This window comes from Mchenga conophoros, linkage group LG1, assembly GCF_057382185.1.
Source record: "Mchenga conophoros isolate Kocher_MC1m ecotype Shallow Benthic linkage group LG1, M_conophoros_male_GT1.1, whole genome shotgun sequence".
In the NCBI taxonomy this organism is placed as follows: Eukaryota; Metazoa; Chordata; class Actinopteri; order Cichliformes; family Cichlidae; genus Mchenga; species Mchenga conophoros.
In genome coordinates this window covers 6,910,032-6,930,998 of record NC_140526.1, presented here as the reverse complement: position 1 = coordinate 6,930,998, position 20,967 = coordinate 6,910,032, and the positions used below count along the sequence as shown (strand labels likewise).

At 37.9% G+C, this 20,967-nt stretch overlaps 1 protein-coding gene across 1 annotated transcript in view; it reads right to left on the bottom strand.

Annotated features, from left to right (window-relative positions):
- LOC146582826 (myocyte-specific enhancer factor 2A-like) overlaps nt 1-19,177 on the bottom strand; it is a 45,913-nt gene extending 26,736 nt beyond the window's left edge. The window contains exon 1 of the mRNA XM_085295326.1: nt 19,051-19,177. The gene's annotated coding sequence lies outside the window, so the exon portion shown is untranslated. The remainder of the gene's footprint in view (nt 1-19,050) is intronic.
- Between the last annotated feature and the right edge of the window lie 1,790 nt (nt 19,178-20,967).

Sequence of the window (20,967 nt, the reverse complement as noted above, 5' to 3'; positions counted from 1 at the left end):
TACTCTGGATAGACCACCAGTCTACCATAGAGACAGACAGACAACTATTCATGCTCGCATCCACACCCACGACCAGTTTATAATCACCAATTAATCCAACATGGCTTTGGACTGTGGGAGGGAGCTGGATAACAAGGAAACTTTCGTGTTGTGACAGTGCCGCTGCACCACCATGCTGCCTATGATATGAAAAATATGGTGGCTAAAATCAGTACAATAATTACTTTGAACCAAGCTGCCAACTTGCCAAATTAATAGAAGTGTTGTTGTGGAAGCAATTTGCATCCATATATAACTCAGATTATGTAAGATTTACATTAGAAACCACTAACTACTCCAACACTTTGTACTGAAATTGAGCACTCAAAGTGCTTCTATGCTACAAGCTGCATTTATCCTTCCTATTTCAAGTAAACTCTGATTGATGCATCGGAGGCAGCAGGATTCAGCTTCTTGTCTAAGGAAACTTTGACATGCGGACTGGAGAAGCCAGGAATTGAACCACTGACCCTCCTACTAGGGGACAGCTTGCTGTTTCTCTTACCACAAAATGCATTCTGTGGGAATATTTCCTATCACTTTATTTGCTTCAAAAAGAAAATGTGGAAAAATGTACCAAAAAAAGACAAATGTTAGGTCTGTTTGTCTTTTTTGAATTGCACTAATGCTAACCTTTTTAATGGGATATTTTTATAATTAAAGACAAATTAAAGTTTGTTTTTAAGACCCCTTTACTTATTACACACTAGTGTTAGATTCTGGACTGGATAGTGGACCAGTGCTCTTTTCTAATATATTTAGCAACTCACACATTAAGTGCTTAATAGTAGGAGGACACAGCACAGGACTCTGGGTTCACCTTCTCTTGTGTTTTGTCATTTTTTGGCTACATCAGGGGAAGATTGTGGTTTCCCTGAAATATTAATACATGTAACATATCGAGTACTTTATCATTAGTTAGCCATCGCTTTGACTTTTTCCCCAAAAAAGGTCCGTCAAGGGCCTAAATATAGTCATAGAAAGGTGAATAATTTGTAGCTGCCATGTGTTAGTATTGTAAGCTAGAAAATCGATGTCAGTGAATAATTTGCAAATAGGTAAATGATGGTAAATATTAAAGATGTGGTTAAGATTTGTTGTTCATGCTGGCAGTTAGGGCTGCCATGATTAGTCGACTAGTCACGATTACGTCGACGACTAATTTAATAGTCGAAGCGTCGTTTGAAGCTTTGTAAGATCCCAAAAGGCGCAGGAATAAGTAGTAGGATTTAAGAGTGTAATAACGGACTGAAACAGAAGATGGCAGCACTGCATGTACAAGGATGCCAGAAGAAGGAGCTTTGTCCCAGAATTCATAGCGCAGCCCAGCTCAGTTGTCAACAATGGCGGCAGCTAGTTAGTTTTAATATTACTCTTATTATTCTTTTTGGGTCACAAAATAAACGTTTAACATATTTGCAGGTGAGAATGTAGCTGTGTAAACCTCAAATATCGGCTCAGTTTATCAGGACACCACATATTTTCAAAAGCGCTCCGACATTTTCGGAAACGTCTGTTATCCACCAGCTCGATAGCTAGCCAGGGGCAAGGCTCACTAGAGCCGTGAGAACACCGGACTCCCGGCAAATCGTTTTCAAATCCACCGCCGTCTTTCGCTACTCAGGTTAAACGTGATATATGAGTCACTTAGATAACTTAAAATTGATACTGTTTGGCTTTTTCTAGTATTTTATTTGTTCCTGAGTAAATCGGTTTGGCTGAGATTAAAGTTATAGTTTCTACACAGCTGAATAAACGTCAAAGAGACAACTGATTATCAGAAGTGTGAGATGCTCGAGAATATACTCCGGTGTCCTGTTATATTTTAGATAGAGCAGACGGCAGAGTTTATTAAACTCCACCGAAACAATCTGCAAATGTCATTAAAATTTAATAAACTATCATCTTGTCTTTATTTTTAGTTAGCACATACCTTAAACACTTAAAGCTGTAAGCTAATGATAGTTATATAAGAGCAGATGCATGCTGGTGCAATAAGCTGTACGTTTACATCCAATGGATGCATGCTCTGATTAGTCGACTAATTGCAAAAATAATCGTTTGTGGCAGCCCTACTGGCAGTAAATGTCTAGTCTCCATGTTTTTCTCTGAATGCTTTATTGCTGACATTTTAAAAAGAATGAAAGATGATGCAACCTTGGATCCAGAAACAATGGAATACTACTGAAACACAAAATTGCCAAATGCTTATGGACACTTTTTCCTCTCTGTAGTAGCAACAATTGCTTTGTTTCAGGCTGCCCATGCTTCAGTGGAGTCTGTTTTACACCGTTCATTCACATGTTTCCCAGACAAGCTGTCCTGATCAATGTTACTATGGCAGAAACTGTCTGGCTGATATGAAAATTAATACAAACAGAGATGACCCAACAGACAACCAGCACTCACAAACACACAAATCATCCATGTACTGTCATATTATTACACCCAAACAAAAAGTCCCATCTATTCTAAAACATTGAGTAACCAGATCACTTTAACAGTTTGCTTTTTTCCATTCTGAGAATTCAAACTAAACAAGAACATCAGCATCTACTATTTGTGCTCCCAATATCTGCAACATACTACCACAAAACCTGACGTCTGCTCCAAATCTTAGTTCTTTTAATTTTAAGTACATTTTTAAATTTGTTTTAAGTTTGATCTTAAAACTGTTTTATTCGCTACTGCTTTGAATTAAGATGAAGCGATGTTCTTTTTCCTTTTGAATATACGTTCTTGGGTATGTACACTAGTGAATGTGATGATGGCTATTGTGGGGATGGTGGTGACGATGGTGGCGGTGATGATGGCAATGATGATGTATGTCTGTGTCATAGGTAACTCACTGTATGCATCCTGTTGACAGTTTCTCGTTATTTTATTTTGTTTTATTTTATATTTGTAATTTCCTTTGCTTTTTTATGTAATGCTCTTGATGTTTGTGTAAAGCACTGAGCACTGCCATGTCTCTATAAATAAACCTGTCTTCCCTTGCCTAAAAGAAAATTACAGTAATTTAGGATGTGTTTCATACACTGGTAACAAATGTGATATTGCTGTGGAATTTCTCCTTTTGTGGTGAAGTAACACACAAATATCAGATCATAATAAAGTGTTAATTATACGGATAAACACCAACATAAAAAATGGGGAAACATCAATTTAAAAAATACATTTGATTTCATCATTTAAACTTGCTCTGACCCTTTCAGCACCTCTCTAACGTTAGAAAATGCTCTCCTCTTGATACATCCTTAAACAGGGAGCGCTAAACCCTAGAGTGAACCTCACAGTCAAAAACCCTCCGCCTTATCTCGCCCATGAAATCCAATTCCTGTGGATATTCGGAAGCGTGACAATGCTTTGTCAGGGTGTGAAACACACTTTTCCAAGGTTGGATTGTGCTGGATTTTAATTTATCTCGTATGTCTCTTCAATGGCAGAATCTCACTTCTTGTTGATTTGGTAAATAAGAGTCAAAGAGCTTCCACCTAACATTGTTTTACAGATAAAGTATGGTGAGTGCCACACAAGAGTACATATGAATGGGGAGTACACACATTGTAACCTCTTTGCAAAAAAAATAGCTGACAGCCAAATACATTTGCTAAAACTTCACATAGTTCTAAGTTGTTAGACAAAGTGACAAAATCTTTGAATAATCACATGGACGTAAAGCAGAAGTAAAGAATATTGAGCTCAGCCAAAGACAAAACTGTGGTCTGTAAAATAAAAAGGAACGCCAAAGAAAGTTTTACCTTTAATAATTATTCTCTGTGCTTTTGTTTGTCAGTTTAAATTTGAATCAAGTTTTAAAAAAATGCAAGTTGTTATTTTTATGATTCAAACAAATGATGTTGCTTAGTGAATGTTAGTGTGGGCGAATGTAGCTGTAGCAGTACTTATTTTTGGAGTTGTTAATAACCAGCACCAAGCTAGTGCTGGGTGACTGAACACTATGGGGCATGAATATATGGGCTGCTTAGGTTTGGCAGAGCCCAGCAGAAGAGCACATCTCTGACTGTTTTTTATTTATTTATGGCTGATTTTGTTTAGATGTTTCAAGAAGTCTTTAAAGCGGAATTGCTGAGTAGTGCCATCCTAAGGCACTAAGCTAGGATGAAGAGTTTTGCACAAACACTGAAACTGCTGTGACAGAGATTCTTATCATGTATTGTAAGCAAATGTAGTGCTGTGGACCATACGGCTGGCTGTTTAGCTGCTGCATAAACATGACAATGATATCATTAATCTTAGTAAGAAAGTAAAGTATATACCCCAAAATGTTAAACTGTTCCTTTAAAATACTTCCCGGTTGTATACAATTTATAAATATACTAAGCAATAACCTATATCCACTATGAAGAGCTCACTTAAATTTAAGCTCACTTAAAGCTACATTTTCTGACAGTGAAACATCATGACCCATGACTCTACTGAGCAATTCTTATGAATAGTGAAGTGTAGTGTGGGAGTTTGAAACATTGTGTCACCCACGTAGTTCATCAGCAACAGTGTTTCAAACTCATGGCCACTGAAATGTTCCAAGATTAAATGCAGGTTAAGTCATCTAATATTCATCAGTCATTTAAAAATGATTTGGAACTATTACTAGCATTTATTTGTGTGCGTCTCAAAACTTCAACTAAGTCTATATTTAAAAGTATGAAAAAATTATTTACTACCACAGTGATGACAAAAAGGCTGGACATAACTAAACTAGAGTGAAGTAAAACCCCTGCAAGCTGCCAGCTTCCTGTTAGCTCTGTCAACTACAGTACTTCCTGTTTTATGATCAGTCTGTCTGGCAAGGAAGGAGCTTTGAGTAAACCACCCTTCAAAACACTACAAACACACAAACCACCATTAACATTTTCTTATTCCATTGAGCACAAATTTATTGCTACATCCAAAGCCAGAAGTCAGGCCAAAAGGTCAAATAGATCAAATTATTTTATGCTAAACTTTATTATAAGTTATTTATCAACAATAAAGTTATTTATCAGTCTGTCTCTGAATTTAAAAAATATATACACACAAACAAACACCAAACAAATTTCTAAGGGCAAAGCGCGTGATCCATACTAGTGGTTGGAGCTGGTTTCCACTGTTCCGAAGGGCCAGTGTCAGGAAAATTAAACCCTATAATTTCCTTCTTCCATATCTGTTACACAAGGGTAAAAACTTCACTCCCCTGGTTTTTCTATTTAAATTACTCATTGTGGTTTAGAAGAAAGCGCTGTCTAGATAGTGGAAAAAGGAAACATTCCACTTATTCCATTTGAATTTACTTGCCATGTTCTCACATCAGTCAACACCACATGGAGAGAGATGGCATGTTAAAGGGCATTCAATGTCCAACTTGTGTTCTCACATGCACCTTTGTTAGATAATTTCTCAAGAAGTTCATGGTTGCAATTCATGTGTGAAAATAGTTAACATTAATTTTGAAAAATACATATCACACTGTCACATATCATAATCACATTACAACAATTATTGTGATGTCTATGAGCCAATAAGGCAAAAAGCAAGCCTTTGGTCAAAATGAAATATAAAATTGACGACAATTTTTGGTAAGAATTTGTTTTCAAGGACTTTCAACACAGCTACACCCACATGGAACCACGTGGCATTTTTGCAGGGGTGTTGGGGGTGTTGTACAGATTAGCCGAACAAGATCAAATTAGTTACTTAGCTGCTGGTAAGCTGATTGTTTGGGGAGAGACATGATAGCCGTTCCCTCTGTTTCCAAATGTTCTATAGGCACAGCTAACGTAAAGGCTATAAGTTAATATACTGCCTATTGCTTCATAGATGTAATATATAATATAATATAATGCATCTTTGACAATAGCAACACCTGGTCCATTCAATGCCAATAAGAGTCTCTGAGGAACAAAATCGCCTAGTGTTCTTAGACATCAGTAGAGGTGATCGATGTCAGCCGTCAGGAAGATCATAAAGTCTAGTTTTCATGCAGTGAAAAAAACACTGTATCCGTGATGGAATGCACTTCTGCGTTTACTGCACTGCAAAAAGAAAAAGATTAAAATCCACAACAGATGTGCAGCTTTTTTCCTGAAACACTGACTCTCTCTCTCTCAGAATAAAGAAGCTGACAAAGTTGAACTTTTGTGTAGTTGGTCAGCAAGACTGTTTTTGAGCGGAAGGCAAAAAAAGATGATACCTTTTTCTTCAATCGATAGCAACCTTTGCTACACAAGATTTTTTTGCACAGTATAGTTCATACCACAACTATGTGTCAAATAAATGTTGCTCAAAGTGTATGCAATTGTACATATTTAAAAATTGTAATAGAGTGCACATAGTACCATGCATTTCCTCTTTCAGTATTTACCTTTGACATAAACATGATGGGCCCCATCTAACACTGGACTGTTGACCTCAATATGTCTTACTAAAGGGGCTTTGTAAAAATAGAAAGTTCTACACAGTAGTTCTAACATTATGAGCACTAATTAATGTCCCCTTCACCAGCTCCTCATGTAAAGAATGAGCAGAAGTTAGAGCTGTGGAAGGTTAATCATGCTCTTTCTTAACAGGTTGTTTTCAGTACAAACTGGCAGAGTAATTGGGAACCCTTTCATCACTTCTCCTCATTAAAGAGCATGGGTCCAACTCTAATTGTGTTGACCCCACTGTGACCTCTGCTTCAGTCACTCCAACATTAAATCAATAAGGTTTCAAGCTGTTACTACGCAGCAGGCACCACTTGATAGCCCCCCCAATCTTCTGCTGCCAGCCGAATAAAGAAATCACTGTCTCCGAATATCATTTTGTTCCAGTAGATTATGGAGCTGATCCTAGTAGTCAGTGCAGAAACAACCATGGTGAGATCTGTGGTGATTTGCTAATAGATGAAAGAGTTTCTCTTTCATTACTGTTTGCTAAAGTGTTAAGAACTGATGACAGAGATTGCTTTATTCGTATCTTTACCTTCCCTGCAGCTTTGCTTGTCTCCTTGCTCTCTCCTACTTCGCATTTTGCTCAGTGTCGTCCTTCTTCCTTCTAGCAGCTTATTTGCATGGTATCCACCAGCAAGAGAAGAGAGGATCTTTTGCTCAAGGCAAAATAAGGCAGAAGATTCTCTTTCCCCAGCAAGCCTGGACATTCTTTGAAGTTCTAATAAATGAAGTTTTTTATAAAGGTTCTAGGGGAACAAATGCATCATAAACATTCTATATGGTGGACCTGGTCCCTGAGGGTGCAGGACTTAGATCGGGCTTATTTACTAGCTGAAGTGTTTAACAGTTCCCCGTCTATATTACCACTATCCACACAAGCCCAGATGTGCACATACTTCTTTGATGTAAAGAAAGTGAATGTCAATTTATATTATAAAATCATGAGACTGAATTAACATTTTGTTATGCAAATCATGCTCTGGCACAATGCACAGTTTTTGAATAAGAATGATAATTTGCATATTACTACCAGCAACAACAGCTGCAAATGAGATTCCTTGTAAACGTGGCCAATGACAAAACCTGACATTCAGTAGAGTCAAAGTCCTCTGAATGTTCCACTTTAGCTTCTCTCCTGTGGCTTAGTGAGACAGGAACACGTCTTTTATAGTGAGTCAGGAGAAAGGAAACCAAATGATGCTGTAGTCTGTTGCCAGGCATGACAGGAACATGCACTGTGATTAATTCATCACCCACAGTCAGACAAGCTAGCCTCTGGTATCAAGCAGCCAGAGTATCGACACTGGCCTATGCTGTTTTGCAGGTCACGAAGCTAATGGGTTTTTTCTTGAAATGTAATAATTAAACTGATCTCCATGCACCAGCAGCAAGGCCATTTGAGCTAGGCTGAAGGCCAGGCAGATTAGTTGGCTTAAACTGTCATCTGCCGTACCACCAGACTCCCCAGTTAGCATGTGAAGAAGCTGTGTTATTCTGTTAAGTATGATTCTCTTTAAGGAGGCAAGAATACATAAAAGGCCATGTCAGTGTGTGTATCAAACCATAAGAATAATGCAATAAAAATGTAATAATACTTTTGTGAATTATACATTAAAAAAGCCCGTAGCTTGGAGGCTTCATTTACTGACACCCCATTCTCCTACGCGCCACAATGTTACTCTCAATCTCCCAGCCTTGTAAAAACTCCAAGACAGCAGTCTGCTCGTTTAATTACTGGCACACTGTGATGTCATTTCATTATTGTGTTGCTTTTATGGCAGTGGCAGTGGGCTAAGATTTTCCTGTCTCAACACAGAGACACTGATGTCATGCCTGCAACAAAGATTGAAACACAAGCTGCCTTGTAAAATACGGCCACACTTCCATACCCTCTGTTCCTTTCATTAAAAAGAAAACAAAAAAATGTTAATTGCACTCCAAATTAAGTTTGAATCCTGACAAAATATGTTCTTTTTTTCTGTCTGCCAGTTTCATGTTTTCTTAAAAGGCTGTCAGCTGAGGTTGCGAGGTGAGATGAGCCTGGGCTGTGTTTAAGGGTCATTATGTTGGTTATGTGTCTGCTTGAGTTTCCAAATTGTAATCGTACAGTGTAAAATTTCTAACAAGAAAAACAGGCTGAAGGTCTGCTGAGCCAATAACATTTACAAATTACAATCTGAGCTGCTCCCACACAGTTCAGTGTCAAGAATCCCCAATCATATTTTCTATATGGAAACACTACTGCTACAACTTTGAAGCTCATTTAGTATTTGCCTCAAAAACGTCTCACAGAGACACAAATCTACAAATGCTTGTGGGTTATGGAGAGCTGACGAAAATAAAAATTACATTTCTCTGCAGAAATGAATATAGAAAAAGAAGGACTAGAAACTCTAGTCTTCGCTCAATCAGTACTAACCATTTGGCCAAAAGAACAGACTCTCATTCAGTTACTGATGTATAAACTGAAGTGATGCAACTGACTTTATGAGAGAGTTTTGCAAGCCTTACAACCATATAAGTGCTTAGTGTTTAATGTGGATTTATTGGTCCCTTTTTTCAGGCCAATACAAAACAGCAACATTCAGCACACTTTTGAGTAGAAGTAAAACAAGAAGACCACCAAAGTTAGCTGTTACAGCTTCATTTATGAGTTGATCTGAGAAAGGCAATTTTTGCTTATAACTTTTTGAAAAGCAATAGCTGCTGATTTTGTACAGTAAAGCTGGAGAGAGGGGTGATGGGATCGTGCCTTAAAGTATGCCAAATAAGTGATCCACGATTTTACAGTTTTTAAGGTTAAACTGACACGCAACTATTAGCAGTCAGGCAACCAACATAGAAGTTGCATCAATTGTAGTTTGACTGATCAGTTTCCACTCTAAAAAGTCATCACCAACAAGTTATGTGACTGCATGAGTTTCTCACTCAGTCATGATTGAGAGGTAGCCTATCCGAGTGTCTTGTTCATGCACTTATCGACTAGTCACTTTTGGGCTCTGGCGTGGGCTGTGGGAATTGAACATGAGTCTAAAGTTCCCGAAAGGGACGCATTTGGAAAGTTTGCGAACATCACACCATGAATTAGTGCATGTGAGTTTGCCGAGCCACATAGCTCCAAAAATGAGAAATATCTGTAGCCTCAGCCCAATCTTTTGATCTATTAAATGATATTATAATGAATTCTTTAACATTTTGTTTGTTCCTGCTCTCATTGAAATTCTGCGCTTTCAGCAAAGTAATAACTTCCTTTTTATCTTGTGAAGTAATGGTAAGAAGATCTGAGGCCTCCATCTTGAGGTTCCTTTAGGCAATCTCCTATCCCCTACCCAAAACCCCTGCTTACATATACACACATATATTTCACCATTAGCATTTCTGGCTCTTTGAAAATACTGGTTAAACAGTGAGCTCTTTTTTTAGGTTAGCATATGTACTGGACGAGTAGAATGCCTCCACACAAACTGAATTTGTATCGATCTTGCAAAAGTGCCACATAGAGGTAATAGAAAACTATAAAAAGGTGAGTCTCTAAAGCTTTTCAGATCATTAGATTAGTGAGTGTAAATAATAAAACAAAGTCAGACTAAAAAAAGCTGTACACTGAAAAACTGTCTCCTGTTGAATGGAAAGATAAGACGTGGGTGCTTTGAACACAAGAAAATAAGTGCTCAGAAAACGCTGTGCAAACAGATGGACGGTGTAGAGCTGCAGGATGAGTTTATAAGTTTATGCAGATGCTGAAAACTGGCTAGTATTTCAACACATGTTGTAACTGGCCTGATTTCCAAACCTACAGTTTTGCAGTGTTTGAATGAAGGCACTTTGCCTATTTTAATCAGTCTTTCTAATTATAGACATCTAATTACGTGTCAACTCAATATTCTGGATGATAAAACAATAGTAAACCACTTTTTCTTCATGGCATCTTTGTGTGTTTTAGAATTTTTAAGCAGCTGATTCACCCTCAGACCATATGGGTGCCTATGCTAACATTACTTATAATCAGCCTCTAGGTTTACTGTGATTATGAGAAATAATTGCTCAAATCCATGATCCTGGCTTCTCTTAATACCAGCTTCAGTGCTTCAAGCAATGTTATTAACAAACTAGTTTCTTCTTTTTGTTTCCTACATTTTGAATAGCTACTTGCCTAAGCCTACTAAAAAATAAATAAATAACTGAACACAGTATAAGTGAAGTGCATGACCCAAGCCGAGTAATGAAAAGAACCACAACAACCAATCACAGCTAACTGCCTAACCGGCCAAATGATATCACATATAATACAAAACATTTATTTCCTTTAAAAAAAAGATAGTAAGTCGGGCTAATAAAACTAACAGTGACTTGTCACTTGTACCTCATGCCTGAACACTCTGGCTACACTGCACGCAGTGGGTTAGAAATACTGGGAGGTGCACAACAAGCTAAAAGCGTGCCATACAAGCAGTTGAGAGCTCACTGTCTTTTTGCACAGCCATGCAATGAAAACAAAAAACATAAACTCCCTGTTAGTCAGACCAAGCCATGCTAAGAACAGCTGTGAGATGAAGCTGTCCTTGCTAACACCCCAAGAAAGATGGTAAAGCAGTTTATCTGAACAGATTTGCTAACTGCATAACAAACACACCATGCCTTCTTTATTACTTCACAAAAAACTCATGCAAGTTCACCAGAGGAAAACTTTTAGTGCAAAGCAGCAACAGCAGTAATGGTTCAGTCCACTACTATACCAACAGCTACTTTGCAAAACCCTGGCGTGGATGATGCTAATGTAAAGTTAGGTTGATATCTAAATGTAAAAAGAGCAACACAAGAGAAGCTTCAGTCACTTATCCCCTGTTTTTTAAGGCCACAGTACAAATGCACAGCACGACTGCTTGACATACTATAGCACAGTATGGAAAAAACAATCCTACACATATTAGCAGAAAACTCTAAAAGCCAGACACTCGCAATAAAGAATTCTCTTGAACAGTGTGGAAGCTGCTGGTATAACCTAGTCTTCAACTCAGCATGGAGTGACAGTGTCTTCATGTACAGCCAGTATTAATCAAGTGTTGGCACCATTAAGAACAGTGTCAGGACACTGAGCAGACCCAAACCACTCTCTGGTCTGGCTCTCATCCCTACAAATCAACAGTGAGTTTAATTAAGCCAAGCCATGCTGCTATTGATTCAACATTACTGTTTAACCTGGCAGCTCCGCGGGAAATCTATTTACTGTGAGCGACAAAGGCAGACTTATATGATTGCAGGAAAGTAAATTGCAAGGCTAATATTTGGAAATTGTTTTATTTGATTTCTATATTTATTGAGCGTAATTTCTTAGCTCCTCTGCAGCATATTTAGCATCAAACGTGCGGGTGTGTGGGCCTGTGGTCAGACGGCAGGCAGCCAGAGGTTTGGCTGGCTAGGAAGAGTTGGCTCAAACCCGATTACTGGGGTGACCCCGCAGGAAGAGTTCTCAAGTCCAACAGATTAGGAGCTTTTCCAAAAGCCACAGCAAGAGGAAAGCAGAGAAGAGTGGAGTAGGGTAGAGTTGAAGAGAGACGAGATCACTCAAAGCCTTCACTGCTAGAAAGTATTGCTCAACACAATAAACATGATTTCAATATTACCTCCATATATAAATACGCCTAAAACACATTTGATATTTCCCTTGACCCTTCAGCGCTGCCGGAAAGTAATTTGAATCAGGACAAGCAGAGATACATAATCAAATAAGTATTTTAATGTGCTCACCTGTCACAAGCCAGGCTCACTGTAGTTCATTTTAATTAACTAATATCACCATTTCAAACCCTCAACGCCCAAATACATCTTCATAATCATCAGTCACTGCAATACAAGCAAATGAACTGACAGAACCTTTCTGTCAGTTCATTGTTTTAATCAATTTTAAATCATGCTTTTTATTTGTTCTTGTTTCTAATGTCTCTGTAAAGCACTTTGAATCACCTTGTTGTTGAATTGTGCTATACAAATAAACTTGCCTTGCCTTGCCTTTCAGTTGCTCAAATGAACAACAGCATCACTAACCTCAAAACATGTGACACAGCCCTCTGATGGCCAAAGTAATTATGACAGGAGCAAACTTAGGAAGCCAGGTCATACGGCAGTGTGGAGGGTGGATGGGTGGATCAACAAAATGTTTCTCAATTGGCGTTTCAAACAGTCAAAGACAAAGAATATTTTTTAGTTTTTTTGTCATCATCCTTACACGACACTACAAGAGTGGCTAGAGTGAATTCTTTGATTTAAGTCTAAAGTGTCAGATAGAAACTAGAAGTGTTTGGTATGGCAAGTGAAAGGAGAAGGAATGGATACAGAGAAGGTGGCACAGTCAAAAGATTTAGAAAGGTTAGGTTTGTGTCACTTTTTTGTTACAATAAGTATTCAATTCATGAACTTCAGAGCTCTACAATGAAATAAGATGTTAGCAGACTAGTAAACGAAGATGTGGAGAGGTCAATAGATGGTGCATTGAAGCTCAAAGTATATTGATTGGATGACAGGAGCTGAAGTGCTGCAATGTGGCACTGCCTTTACTTTGTGTATGGTGCCTCCAATAATAGTGATGCACCTCTTGGTAAAACTGCTGATAGTGACTGTTCAGTTATTGGCTATTACCGGTGTGCTAAATCTAAATAACTACACATATCAATTAATTTATGAAACCATTACTTACATTTTTTTTCTGAATGAATGTCTGCATGCTCAAGTGTCGTTTTGCAAGATACTGAACCTTAAAACTAACCCCAATGTGACAGTGTGTGAATATAATAGGAAAAAATGCTAAATGTGTAGTATAGAAAGCATTGTGCAAATGGGCGAGCTTGGTTTGTAGTGTAAAGTGCTTATTAAAGCTAGACGAGTGCTTTGTAAATGCAGTCCAGTCAGTTTGTTCTGGAGAGGAAATCTTGAGAGCACTTCTCTCATTTAGACTGTTTTTTTTGCTGAAATGGGTCATAACTCTCTGAGAGTTATGAAGTCAATCTGCTGAATGCTTCTACGGCAAGAATTATCAACTAGAGCTTTCATCTTTTCTTCTTTGCGTGATACAAAATGCATAACGTTTAGGGAGTCGTCATCAAGCTCATCAGGTTCAACGCATTTATCCACATTAAAGCTACGTGATTTAGCTTGGATTCACTAAAGCAAGTCATCTAATTGACTAGGAAAGAAAAACTCAAATCAGTCAGTCACGGATAACTTAAAATAGCTTTTCAATAAAACACACACACACACACACACACACACACACACACACACACACACACACATACAAATGCATACAGTGCAGCCTCTATTTCTTCAGCATGTGGTGCAAAAAGAGAAGCCTGTCCCTCAGAAGTGTTGCTATTTCTGTTTACCACAAGGCCCCAAATATTCTATCATTAGAGAAACTAGGAGGGGAAGGAAATACCACTTGGGAACACATGGACTCGGTGCAGCCACACAAAGAAACCTAACTGACAGAGTGGATACAAGATTAAAGATTGTCATGTTATTGCTAACAGGTTTTATATCCACATCTTCATTTACATCAAAATGTCAAAAAAGGATATTTCCTCACTTCTCATGAGAAATCACAGGTTTGTTTAACATTATACTATTAAATGATTTACCCAACGTGTTATACAACCAATATTGGTTTTGTATGCTTCCTGTTGCAAAACTGATTTATAATTCTTCAATTCTTTGGTGTTTTAATCTGATAGAATAGTAAAGGTCGATAGTTTTAAAATGAAATTTAAAGTTTACCTTCAACTGAGAAAGATTTACACCAAAAAAAAATAAATAAAATAAACACAGCATGGTCTAGGGCAGGGGTGGGAAACTCCAGGCCTCAAGGGCCGGTGTCCTGCAGGTTTTAGATATCACCCTTGGTCAACACACCTGAATCAAATGATTAGTTCATTAACAAACCTCTGGAGAACTTCAAGACATGTCAAGGAGGTAATTCAGCCATTTAAATCAGCTGTGTTGGATCAAGGACACAACTAAAATCTGCAAATCTGCAGGACACCGGAGTTCCCCAACCCTGGTCTGTGGTGAGTCACACTGAATACTAGACAATGTGCATGAATGGCCAAGACCTAGCCTGGGAATAATATGAATGTGAAAAGTCACTGTTCCAAGCCTGGTTGGCATTGAGACAACTGTTAATCCAACAAGGGGCGGGTTTGATGAAAATGACATTTTTCCATCCATTAGCAATACATCCCATTTTTTTGCTCTGATTGGTTGTAATCGTCCAATTGTTTCCAGAGGTGCTTTGGTCTGTGCCAAGTGATAATGTGTCTTAGAAATCACATGTTATAAACTAATTACATTTGTATAGCAATGCAAGGCTAGCAAATACCATCATGACAGCTGAGTCAAGCAGCATCGTGGTACTGTAGCTAAAAAGTACTTGAAGCTGGAGTACCAGTGATGACAGCTGCATGCCTTTAGATGTAGCTTACATATAACTGTATTTAAAAGCTCTCCCCTCCAAATATTTGAAAACACACATTGTCAGATAAATTAATTTATTTTCTGGGAAATTATGTTTTATATTTTTATCATTGGTTACATACTTACCCTGGGTAGCTCAATGATGAATGTAAAATCAGCAAAATCTGGGACTGTGCCCTGCAAGTGTCACACAGGCTGTATGCACATATTGAATAATATCTAAGTAAATAAATGACTGTTAGGCTTGAACAGTCTTTTGTATTAGGTGTAAATTTATAGAAGCATTGGTATAAATCAAGAAAATACGATGGTGCTGAATTTCTTCTGCATGTACTGGACACACCCTAGTAACATCTTCAGCACCAACCCTTGCATCATTCTTTATAAAACACTTAGATATTTTGGGGGGGTGGGTTCCCATTTTATTTTGGCAGACACAGTAATAATGTCTATCATTTCTGCTAGGATATCCACATGTTCATAGTCTGTTTAATGGGTTTTAGAAGCAGCACTGTGGGCTGCATTAAAGCAAATTTTAAGTTAAACAATGATGAAAGGCAGGGTCCATGTTCTCCAAATGGGCTGACATAAGTATCAAAGGATATTACAGTATATTCTTTTAAACATAAGCACTAGCAACATGTATTTTAATCAGATTTAAAATAATCAGATCAGGATGTGCATGAAACCACTATGCAATGCAACTGGGTGATGAGAACATTCCCGTGTGAAACCCATCATAACATATGATGTGTTTTTAAGAATGCACTACTTCCCATCAAGTCCCAATACACTGCTTTACTTTAAACCCTGGATAACAGCTATTAAGCCATTCAGATAACTTGAACCTGTGCAAAAAAAAACAGGGAGCAACTTTAAACTCATGTGGCTGATGTTAAACATTAAGGGTAACTTGGAGTCAAGAAACTGAGGGACACCACATTTTTTGGTCTCTAAGATTTTTTTCAGCTATGATATGATCACCAGCTTCCATCTGGTGTTTAGCAAGTCCTGTACAGTATGCCTTGAAAGCTCTTTGCGGAAAACTGAACGAAACTCTTAGAAGAACCCAAAAAACATTTCAATGCTGAAGAACCATCAGGTAGAGATCTTTTCATGTTCTCTAGTCATCATGGGAAAAGGATTTTGGGTCCCTTCTTTGCAGTCATCTAATCTATCTTTCTCACTTTTTAAAGAAATTGTCTGACTCAACGTCTATGCTACATGGATACAACACTGACATTTGTTCGCTTATGGTCTTTTATTTTTTTGGTATTCTAACATGACTAGTTTTGACCAGGGAGATGCCATCAGAGTTTCAACCATGTTTAATGGAAAGAAAATATATACACTATGTGATACTGCACCAAAATGATGCCAGACAGTATTCGGGTTATATACACTATCAATATCTAGCCTTAACTGACTGAAGATGGTAGAGTTCTTTCATCCCATTTGCTCCCCGTGGTCTCAGCAGTCTGACAGGGTGACAGTGTAACCATGACCTGATTACCTGTCCCCTGAAGCCTGTAATCACTAAAGCCAGCAGACAGGCCCTGCCGGTCCGCTGACAGGGAGGATAATTGAAGCTGATGGTACATGCTGCTCGCCCTGCTAATGAAATATGAAAACAAAGAGCAGGAATGAGGCAGCAGGGACAAGCATGAATGCCTGAACTACAGAGCCAATAACTTCTGTCTATTAACAATCAATGTGTAAAAAATGTGGATTGGTCTTTCTTATGAGCCAACACATTTAAAAAGTTTTTAGGTGTTTCCCACAGACATTATATTATGTCGCTGTTTTTCCCTTCTCATGTTTATCAAAGGAAAAGTGCTGTATTACGAGTTTAGCAATTAAATGCTGACACGCTCCACAGTGCTCCTTATAGTGCCACAGTTAGACTATCAAAGAAATGATTAACCCAGCATCAGTGACACCACCCTTAACAAAATCATTCTTTTACCAAGTAGTATTGAACTAAAAACACACCACACTTCAAGTTTAGGTTAGTAAATTAAATAATCTTCATATATCCTTTAAATACAACTTTACAACAAAGTGAGGGAAACAATGTTTTTAAACTTTATGAGTTAGTCAGTACTTATCCCTTATCTCAGCGATAAGCACTGATTTGATGAGCTAACTGTTTTATTAAGTAACAGACACCAATAAAATAACCACAGCCTGTTTAATAGAAATCACACAACTGGAGACTGAACTCTGTCATTCTCTGTCTTCTTGGAGAGACTGATTTAAGTGACATGCTGCTTTCTAAATAGCAGACTGTTTTCTAAAAACCGAAGAAGATTGACTTTGCTTTTGTGCAAATGTGTGATGCCTACAGTAAAAATAATTTTTAAAAAAGAGGTTTATTTAAAATATATGAAAATACATATAAAAATGAAAAGTAAGTAAAGTATGTATTAATTCGATTAACTTATATAGTGCCAAATCACAACAACAGTTGTCCCAAGGCACTTTATATTGTAAGGGAAAGACCCTACAATAATACAAAGAAAACAAAGAAAACACCAACAATCATATGACCCCCTTTGAGCTTTGAGTGCTTTTAAATGCTTTAGTGACAGTGGGAAGGAAAAACTTTTTAACAGGAAGAAACCTCATGCAGAACCAGGCTCAGGGGGGGGGTCGGCTATCTACTGCAACTGGTTGGGGTGAGAGGAAGAGGACAGGAAATTACTGCCTTGCTAATAAATTCCTCCTAGTGGATAATGTCGGTATATTGTTTGTTTCCAGAGAGAGAGAGAGAGAGAGAGAGAGAGAGAGAGAGAGAGAGAGAGAGAGAGAGAGAGAGAGAGAGAGAGCTTTTTAAATATTTTAACCCCGCTAAGATCAGACTAACATCTAAAATCTGACAGGCTACAGTCTCACATGACAACACAAATGCATTAGTTTATTTTATTTTTCAAAATTATGATCCGTTTCACTGAATTCTTAGCCATTATTTCACATTGTTGCTTTATTTCCTACATGACATATCTCTAGTTGAAATGATTGCCACACTTCTTCGTTTTTTCAGCTCTGATGAGTTACTCTTGGAATGAATGAAGTAAGACGGAGGTGTTCTAGCACTAGGGTTGTAATAACAGATATATTATTAATAAACCTACTAAGCAACGTAATTTTTCGGTTTTGACTGAAAGCGACAACTTCTCAAATCTGGCAATATGAGAAGGGTCAACATGAGCATGTGCAGTAAAATAAGGATTAAAGCAGCATTTCCCCTTTAGGTAAAATACTTAAGCGTAATGTGTCAGGTTCAGAGAGTCGAAAACCTTTTTGAAAAACTTAATGTTAAATTTTCTATTTTATTGACATACATCTATGATTTTTGATTGTTGTTCCCCAGCTATGTGTACTGGTCGTCACAGGATCTCCAGCAGGGTGTACTTTGAAATCTTCCAGCAGATATTTTGTGATGAGTTGTAATAACTCTTCAATCATGCCACTGCTTCAACTAGTTTTTAAACAAATTATGGTTTGGACTTCTTCTTCTTTCTTCTTCTTCTTTTTTTTGCTTTAGACTACTGGATAGTTTGGCTTAAAACTATTTAAACTTGTATAATTCACTCCTATTCGATCAGTGATCATGTACACTGATGGGGACTTCCAACATGACTGCTTTGCTGAACCATTGTAAAGGCTAATTTATGGTTATAGTTTTGGGTGTTGTGTACCTGTAGGAAATAACACACGTTGTTCAGGACACCTCAGGTTTTGCGATATTCGAAGCGAGATACGCAGAAAAGGCAACGCTTGGTCAAAGATAGTCCAATCCAATCAAAGTTTTATGCAGCTCTCACTCAGACCACTTATCACAACATGTACAGTAGCCTCCGCGTACAGTATTCACAGTAAGCGACACTCAGGCATGAGATCACAACAAGCACGAACCGTTACCAAATATAGCCTAGACAGAGATGAAGCAGTGCAGAAGCAACATTTAAGGCAGTTTTGGAAGAAATTCAAACACTGAAAGAAGATCGCAGCACTTCAAGAAGGGTCGTGGTTCCCCTCCCTTTCAGTCTCCAAAGCACAGAACACAGTCAGCACACTTTCACATACAAAGACACATGTTTGCTCCACTTACCCCCGCTGGCCTCCCGGTGCTTCTGTAAATACGGGCTTTTTATCAAAGTGTCTCCGGCTGAAAGACACGGACAGATCCTGTCCGCTATATTTAGGAAACTGACAAACTCGGAGCTGCGAGAGGTTTGGCTCCTCCCACTGGAGTGTGTGTATAGCAGCGTCTGTACGTGTGTGCTTGGATCTTCCAACACACTCACACTGACAGGCATACACGATTTGTACTGCAGTGTGTACGTGTCTGAAACAGGGCTGTAAATATGAGTTCACATTTATACTTTAAACGTGTCAGTGTAAGTAGCTCGCTAACGAATAAAACAACGCTTCAGAAAACAATCTAGATATTCTTTGGTGGATAAGGGGCACAAAGGGTTAGCTGACCTTCAACTCTGAGACACACTACACCCCACCCAAAAAAACAACAACATTCAAATAAATAAAAAAGACAAAAAATAAAGAGATGATTACTTAAAAATGACAACAACAAAAAAAAGAAAACACACACACACAAATTGGTACACACCTAAAGCAATCACAAACAGAAACAAAATGGCCACTGTAATGTGAAAAAACACACAAATAACTCCAACAATAAGAGACAAACTATTGCTTTATTACATTAAAGGGCAAAACAACCAAAAGCAGCAACAAATTGGCCACTAAAAATGACAAAAATAACAGCAAAAAAAGATACAGAGGAGATGCAAAATGACTCCAAATGAAGCAAAACTACAGAAATATGGCACAAACTTACAATAAAGGCACAACTACACTAGATATGGCTGCAAAAAGACCAACTCAGTATACAAGACCACACAACCCATGCAAAATATACAAATACTAAAGAAGTATGAAACATCTGCAAAAACATGCAAAACATTCTGTCATCACTTTTTGTCTTCTTCTGTAATTTTGTATGTGTTTTCATTTCAGTGACTCTTCACTGTGGGAGAGCTGGGTGTTCATGTTGGTGCCCAGGCCCCAATATTTCATCTGTACATGGGTGTATTCAATCTAGTACTTTATTAGTTTAAATCACAGATGCAATCTTTCAAAAACAGGAGATCAAGACTTTTTAGGCGGAAAACACAGCATGTGAGTCGGCACTCACCCAAACACAGACCCAGTATAATAATTGATCCATTGATATTTTAATTTAGCCTGTGCCTCAAGGAGGGGTGAGAAAGCTTGTGACTGTGAGGTCACTGGTTTAAATTTCTAAGGCAGCTGAGAAGATCTGCTCGAAGCAGAACATTCAGTGTTACATTCCTCCTTCAACAACACTGCTGGTGAAGTTTTTAGCACCCAGCTGAAATCTTTAGATGCTGCCTGAAGACCACTGGAGATTTCTCTGCATGGAAATTTTTAATTGTTAAGAAACATAAACCAAATCATTCAAACTCCAAGACAGACCTGACTTGCATAAGGGTAAATAAACTGTGAGCATGTCATGCTTCTCTCTTCTATTGTTATATGTTACAAGTTCAGTTTAGTTACATTAAAGCAGCACACAGAAGTCACGCCTGAGGACACACAGCAGGCCTTGTGCTGACTGAGCTGCCACCAGTATATTTTTTCCTTCAGTGCCTTCTGTGCAATTCAACCTTCAGTTTATTCTGCACAAATGTAAAGATAAAAAATTCTTTACATTTGTAGAATACTTTTCTGAAGTACAATACTTGTCCGTATACCTCAAATACTATTTCATTGCTAATCTGATGTTTCAGTTTCTCTCATGCAAGTCGTGATTCTTTACTAGTAAAAGACTGAAGCAAGCTTTACATATGATCAGATAAGACAAGATCCTGGATGCTGCAAACAAAACAAAAGACGATAACAAAAAGAGTTTTGCTGTATAATTTTTATTTATAAACAATTATAATTGACTTCAGATGAATCTAAATACCTGTAGTATTAGAAA